The 7,147-nt window shown below is 54.4% G+C and overlaps 1 protein-coding gene across 2 annotated transcripts in view; it reads left to right on the top strand.

Annotated features, from left to right (window-relative positions):
- Positions 1-1,149: 1,149 nt before the first annotated feature.
- The window catches only part of LOC103749912, a 34,976-nt gene continuing 28,978 nt past the window's right edge, over positions 1,150-7,147 (top strand). The window contains exon 1 of one of the 2 annotated variants that reach the window (XM_008852821.1): positions 1,150-1,377. The gene's annotated coding sequence lies outside the window, so the exon portion shown is untranslated. Of the gene's footprint in view, positions 1,378-6,761; positions 6,875-7,147 lie in introns of those variants that run through there. The other variant, XM_008852820.1, reaches the window with a different exon arrangement.

The raw sequence follows: 7,147 nt of genomic DNA, 5'->3' as shown, positions 1-7,147 counted from the left end.
AAGACTGTGGAGACACCCCCCCCCCAAAAAAACGAGTCAGTAAAATAACAGGAAAAAAAAATTAGGAGAGACCTGGGAGAAGAAAGGAGCTGTGACAGGCACAGCTTCCGGGAGGCAGTGTCCCGGGAATCCAAGAGAGCACTCCCTGGTCAAAGGTCTCCCTCCTTTGGGAGGCGATCAGTTTGCAAGGGGTTAACCGCGTTGCTCGTGAACTTGGCCTGTCCGTCTGGCTCGTGATGGATGGTGAGAGCCGCTGACAAGTTCGGCCGGAGGGACCTCCCCTGCTGTGGTGGTGAGAGAAACATCTCAAGCAGAAGAGACCCTGAGCGAGCCTTAGGGAAGAAGGTGGATCCGCAGATCAGGCACTCTGGTCTGTCGGCCCTCTCTGCTCTCGCCTCCTCTTGACCTCTCGCCCTCTTCCTTGTAGCTTTCCAATATCATCCAGAGCACTAGAGTTTCCAGGGGCTCTGCGCTCAGAGTCCCAGAACCCCTAACCCACCCTGTGGACAATGCGGAGTGATGTGCCAGGACTCAGGAGCCCGCCCCGGGAGGCCGAGTTCAGCATTTGGACAGCGGCTGGGGGGCAGTCAGCGTGCCCAGAGAGTTTGCAGGTGCAATAGCCCTGGGGTGGGGTGGGGATAGGGGGCGGTTGCATCCAGCCTGGAATACAACCCCAGCTGTGAATGAGACATATTCCTGCGAGCTAGAAGGTATCTCCCGAGATACAAGGGGACCTCAGGACCGGCCAATCCACGGTGGACAACCCTGAGCAAAAGATAAAATGCCCCCATTGAGCCCAGCGTGTAGACGCCCCTCAAGTTCACAGCTCTCCATTTCTTCCCCCACAGCCGGTAATCCTGAGCCTGGAGCTGCCAGGGAGGCTTCCACCCTCGGCTTGTCACCACCTCCCAGGTCGCTGGGTGGCTCTGGGTGAGCCCGGAGGTGCGGAGCATTTGCGTTTGCGGGGAGGGCTGCATAGAGACCAGCCCGGCTGGAGCAGGTAGGGCTGGGGCGCCTGGCTAAGCACCCCTCGCCGCCTGCCTCCGCCCTTCCATTCGGCACTGGTCGGGGTGAAGCAAAGGGGGGGGCGGGGGGAGCCGCGCTGACGTCACTGCGGTCCGTGCCCGAGAAGGCGGCGCTGAGAGCGACTCGGAGCTGGGAGAAGCCGCACGCCGCCAGGAGCCCCCGCGCCACCGCTGCTGTGCTTGCTTCCCGCAGCTCCTGGTCGCGCGACCGTGCGGGCAGGGGCATCTGGAGGGCGGCTGGAGCTGGGCCCGAGCCTGGGGACTCGCCTGATCAGGGGCAGCCAAGCCACCGTCACCGCAACCGCCCCACCCCCGCCATCGCCTCCTGGGGCCCCGGCCCCCTTCCGGGTCCGTAAGTGCCACTGCCCCCGGCTTCTTCGCCAGGCTAGGAGAGAGGGCTCGGGCGCCAGGGCGGTGGTCTCGGCATCGTCCTAGAGCAGGGTGGATTGGTTGAGGGGCCTGGGGCACCCCTGAGGGTCCCCCTTGGGCATCTCGTAGGGTTCGGGGGTTTCCTTAACTATTGGAGGAATGAGGGGTGCGCTCTGATTGCGGATCAGAGCTCAGTCACCTCCCGCGAATCCTCAAGATCAAGGTCAAGGGTCTTGGGGCAGTGAGAAGCGCCCAATGTGTTCAGAAAGGTGAAAGGTGTGGGTTCCGATGGAAGTTGTGGGACTGCAGACAGGTTTGGAAGAAAAGAGAATGTTTTTGAAAGAGGTTCCAAGGAGTCCTTCTCCCTAACTCCTACTGGGGACTCCCCTCTTCCTTCTTATCTCTTCCCCCATAAAAGAAATAATCTAGAAAGTGGCTTCCTGGAAAAAATATTTTGAGAAAAAAGGCAACACACAGCACCCACTCTAGGCAAGATTTATGACGTCTTTTTTCCCCTTCTGAAATGGGAAGTTGGGAAATCTGTTCTGTTCAGCCCTTCACTCTGTGCTGCAGGACAGGCCTTTTGAATGTCTAGGGGTATCACTGAAACCTCCTCCAGTCTACCCTCCTTTGGTCTGGGAAAAATGAGGGAACCAGAGACTGAGACTGTGTTGAGAGGCTTCCCTAGGAGAAGTCTCTGGGTGGTATAGGCTGACCCTAGCAGAGGAAGGAAGTAGCAGATTCCAGCAAGTTGAGGCTCTGGGTCAGATTTCTGGAACGGGACATACATCCAAAAAATGCACCACTAGGGGCCTTTGTGGCAGGGGAGAGATCTCAGTGTTGAACTTGAAGGGGAGACCTTTTTTTTTTTTTTTTTAATCCTCATATTTGGGAGGTGATGGATTCTTAAACCATAGAAAAGAAGATGGAGTTTGAGGGTATGGCATTCAATCAAGAGAGGCCAGAGGTAGGTTAAGTGATACTGAGATGGGGTGCACTTCAGGAGCCTCAGTAGCAATACTGTCTACCCAGTCACTGGAGGTCCATAGGAAAGGTGTTGCTTTGCCCAGGCCTTTTTGAGGAAGGTGTCTCAAGGCTCCTGTTCAGCCAAACCCACACTCTGCCTGCCTATACCTCAGCTGCTGAGGAAAGAGGGTGGAATGAAAACTAGAGAGGGCACTACAGCCTTCTGGCCACAAATATCTGAAAATGGGTGTGGAGGCCTCTTGGACCCTCTGGGTACAAGGAGCTGGCTCCATCAGAGCTGGCCCAAAACTGGATCCCTCAGTGAGCAGCGCTTCCAGCCTCCAGACAATAGGAAGATCAGCTTAATCAAAGCTTGGGCCTGATGAAGGCATGAGGGAAAAGGGCAGCAATGGGGAAAGGGCACCTGGAATTAGCCTGGGTTGTGGCTGGAGATACTGTGTCTTAATTACAGCCCAGAGGGGATCAAAAGGAACACTCATTCCAGACTGAATAGTAGGCAAGTGGCTGCATCTGCTGAGCTCCATCAGCCTCAGGCTCCCAGTCTCAGAATCTAAGCAGGTCTGGTTACAGGATAGGGTGTCTGCATGGGGCTGTGAGCTAGAATGTGAATTTCCCCCTTTCCTTCTCTTAATCCCTGAACTCACTGTATCCTGAAATAGACGGCACACTTCTGTGTCCCGCATTGAGCGGAATAACTACGGATAGGACCAGGAACTTGAGCCAAAGGAAATGGAGAGCTTGGTTAGTGGATGCCTGCCAGTGAATGCAAGAGCACTAGCATACAGATATCCATGCACAAGTAAGGTACCAGTCACCTGCCATAGGGGCGGCCTTGTGGGTAGCATATGGGAGAAAACATAGTGCAGTTTTCCTGAGTCAAAAGGGTATAGGGCACACGTGTGGTTGCCACAGGACTAGCTTTTCTGTAGATTCAGGTATGGGAATTCACAGTCAAGGACTTTTGTCCCTCTGTGGAGGTTTGAGTATGAAAAGTGGAGTCTCTAGCCTTCAGTGGTGGCGTCTTGGTGCTGGGCCCTCCCTCTGGCTGTTTGTTTTTCTTTTCTTTCCTTTTTTTTTTTTTTTTTTGTTTTTTTTTTTTTTTTTTCTTTCCTTTTTTTTTTTTTTTTTTGTTTTTTTTTTTTTTTTTTCTTTCCTTTTTTTTTTTTTTTTTTGTTTTTTTTTTTTTTTTTTCTTTCCTTTTTTTTTTTTTTTTTTGTTTTTTTTTTTTTTTTTTCTTTCCTTTTTTTTTTTTTTTTTTGTTTTTTTGTCTTTTTTGAGACAGTCTCTCCGGTTCGCCCTATTTGTCCTGGACCTCATTATGTAGTCCGGGGTTGGCCTCTAACCCACAAAGATCCGCCTGCCTCTACCTCCCAAGTGCTGGGATTACAGGCGGGTGCCACCACGCCCTGGCCTGTTTGCTTTTTCTTAGTAGATGCAGGCACACTTGGAACTCCGGTTGGAGACCACATCTAAAAGAGAGGAAGTTCTGGGGAAGAGGAACTGCAGAGGAGAAGCCAGGTGGGCGGCGCTCAGCACCATGGCCAGGGCCTGGGCCTATTGGCAGCTACCAGGTCTCTGGCTGAGCCACCCCAAAGCCATCTAGATCCAGTGTCTGCTCTTCTTGGAACTTAGGGACTATGCTAGGGACAGTAGGCCAGAGGCAAGAGCTTGGGTGTGGCTGCTAGTCACCAGCCCAAGGAGACTACCTGCTTCCCTGCCCTTTCAGAACACCCTCCAAATTGCAAGCAGCAGATGGTCTCAAGGCCCGCTTTCACTGTGACCTCCTTCCTGAGTGAGTCCATGATGCCTGGTATGTATGGGGTAAGGATGAAGGAGTTCCCATTCCAGGACAGGTCTTACCCAGCACCGTGTGGGAGCCTCTCCCTGGCAGGCCTCACTTGCTCTATCAAGGGACTTGGTTTCCTAAAAAGATAACAGAAATGTGACTTTTGTGGCAGTAACCTGAACTGAATGCAAATGGAGCTTTTAATCTTTCTCTCAGAACCCTAACCAGCCCTAAGCTTGCAGGCCAGGGCTCCAGCATGCTGTTACTGTGAGCCTCGCTGCGGAGCCATTTTGTGCAGTATCCTGCTTAAATCACACATGAGGGGGCTCCTTCCTCCTCTCACTCCCACCCCCTCTTTCTTCCCCTTCTCACGCAGGTAAATGGAGCTTGCATACCTCTCCCCGCCTCTGCAGTTCCACCCTTCCCAGCTCAGGGTGGCCCAGGAGGACTAGGGCTCAGGAGACAGCCCACATGAAGCTAAAGGGAAGAGGGTGTGGACTTCTGGGGTTGCAGGAGGAGGGGGGAAAAGGGTGCCTCCTAATTGTGGAAATCCTTTAGAATTAACCATCTCAGGCCCAAATTTGAGCTTCCTTCTTGAGCCTTGTGGTCGGCAATTTGGCAGGTCGACCTCTCTCTGTTTCTCTGCTGCTTCAGCTCTTTCGGGTGCTTGTTGGCCTTTTGGAGAAAAGGATGTGACTATGAAATGGGATTTGAAGGGAGGGATGTAAAGTGCCAGGCTGGGCTGGTCACAAGCTGACAGGAATGGCAGCAGAATGCAGCCCATCGTGGATTTTGTATCAGGACTAAAGCCGGACAGATCTGAAACAAGCAATGGGGTAAAGAGGTGCTTGACAAAATCTGGAACTTAACAAAATACAGATGTGTCATTTTGGGGAAAAATATTAGAGAATTACATATTTAGAAAAATCATGAAATCCCTTTTGGCCTATTCTTTTGAATCCACTCTGAAGGGCTTTGTCTGGAGAGTGGCCCAGTATTCCCAGCCCCACTTAAATAGACCCAAATGAGTACCACCACCTAAGCCTGTGGTGGACCTGGGAATTCCTAATAGGAGTCTCCGGGACTTCCACATAGTCACTGATGGAATCTGGAAATTCGCCAATCGGTTCCACTGCTGAATCTCTCACTAGCTCTCGGATTTAAGATCTTTCTGAGGGCATCAGAAAATAAATGTATCGAATTTTTCCTTTGCTTCCCAGGGATGGTTGGTAGAGGTGAATCAAAAGGCCCAAAGTGGGAAGGTAGCCACAGTAACCAGGAAGAAGGAAGTGGTGCCAGATGAGCTAGAGCAGGCTCTCACCAGTCTCATTTCGGAGGCTGCAGTTCAGTGGCCAGGCTCAATTCTAGGGTGACTGGGGAATCCAACGTGTCAGATCCTTTTCACTGTTGCAGTCACTTGGGAGTGAATGGATCAGTTATGTGCCTAGACCAGGAGGAGGCAGAAGGGTGCTTTTCCATAGAAGACGAACTGAGGCCCAGTTCTGGCCTTGAACATCTTCAAGGCGCCTGGGCACAATCAGTTGCACATCCTTGACCGTACCTAAGAATAGCCAGAAAGAAGGGGCCGGTAGCCTGCTACTGAGGATTAGGGCCTGATTGAGTGTAGTGTGCCTCAGGAACCCCTGTAAATCAGTCGCTATGTGTAGGACACTGATCTACACACCGGAAGACACTGAATTCCTCCTTATCCTCAGTCTCTACCACAGTTGGGGTTGCACAGTGCCGGGCAGGGGGAGAGGAAGAGAAACGTTATAAAGATGAAGTGATCAGTTCATAGTCTCTCAAGCGCGCACTGGGTTGCCCGGAGGAGACCATGGTCTCAAACCTCTTCACCGAAACTCCCTAACTCTGATCGCCGGAGGTGGCTGCCGGGCACCCTAGGCCTAGGAGAAAGTCAGGGGGACTTGGGAGAAAGGCAGACAGTGTGCTTCCAAGGACGCAGGCCTACGGCTTCTGAGAGCCGAAAGGGCGCTCCCCTGTCCTCGAGGCGCGGAAGCCGTGAACGCCTAGGCCATTGTAAGGCAGGGTGGTGCCGAGCGCGGGAAGGGGGCTGGGATTTGAATGAGAGCCTGTGATTGGCCTATCCCTGGACTGACGTCACTTCCCCGCGGGGCGATTAGCCTGCGTGAGGAGGGCAGGCGGTCCAGTGCGCTGGGGGGCGGCTGCGGCGCCCTAGGCTGCCGAAGCGCAGCGCGCCAGAGCCCTCAGTGCGCCCCGGGACGCCGACGGAGCGGGCCTCCGGGGCGCGCGTGAACACTGGACCGGGAGTAGGGGACAAACGGCCCTTTCGGGCTAGGGAGGAAGGGATCTGGGCGAGGGTTGCCGGCCTGGGTTGCGAGAGTCCGTGTGTCTGTGTGTCTGTCGATCCCCTCTGGCTCTCCGCGTGCGCCCGGGGCTGCGGGAGCTGCGCCCGCTCAGGCCCCCGCGCCCGGCCGGCGAGGCACGTGGGGCCCACAGCGCGGCAGCGGTGGTGGCGAAGGGAGGCCCGTTTCTCTCTTTGGTTATCTAGCTGTATGAGTGCCACAGAGCCGTCATAAAGCTAGATAACCGAAAGTAGAAATGACTCTCACAACTTCTGCGTGCGGTCGCCAGCCCAGTCGCCCTGGCCGCAGCAGCCCGAGGAGCCCAGAGGAGCCCACGCCGTCCGACGGACTCCAGCCCGACATAGCGGCTGCGCCCGGAACAGGTATCCGACCTCCACTTTCCCGGGGACACTTGCAGTGCCCCAGGAACTCGCTCCCTGCCCCCTCTTCTTTTTCCCTGCTGCCCCCCCGTCCTCATTTCCCCAGCGCCAGAGCTGGAACCCCAAAATGCAACCGGCTATGGGCAGGGAGCGGGCTAGGGTTGCAGAGGGGAAGCTGGAGGGGAGGCATCAGCCTTAGCCTTCACCCCATAAATCAGGCTGGGCAAATCAGGCTGGAACAATCCGCGCCCAGAGCTGCGGACCCGATTTTGGGAT

This window comes from Nannospalax galili, unplaced genomic scaffold (assembly GCF_000622305.1).
Source record: "Nannospalax galili isolate Female #2095 unplaced genomic scaffold, S.galili_v1.0 scaffold185, whole genome shotgun sequence".
In the NCBI taxonomy this organism is placed as follows: Eukaryota; Metazoa; Chordata; class Mammalia; order Rodentia; family Spalacidae; genus Nannospalax; species Nannospalax galili.
The sequence above is the reverse complement of the archived record's forward strand: the minus strand, read 5'-3'. Positions and strand labels throughout refer to the sequence as shown.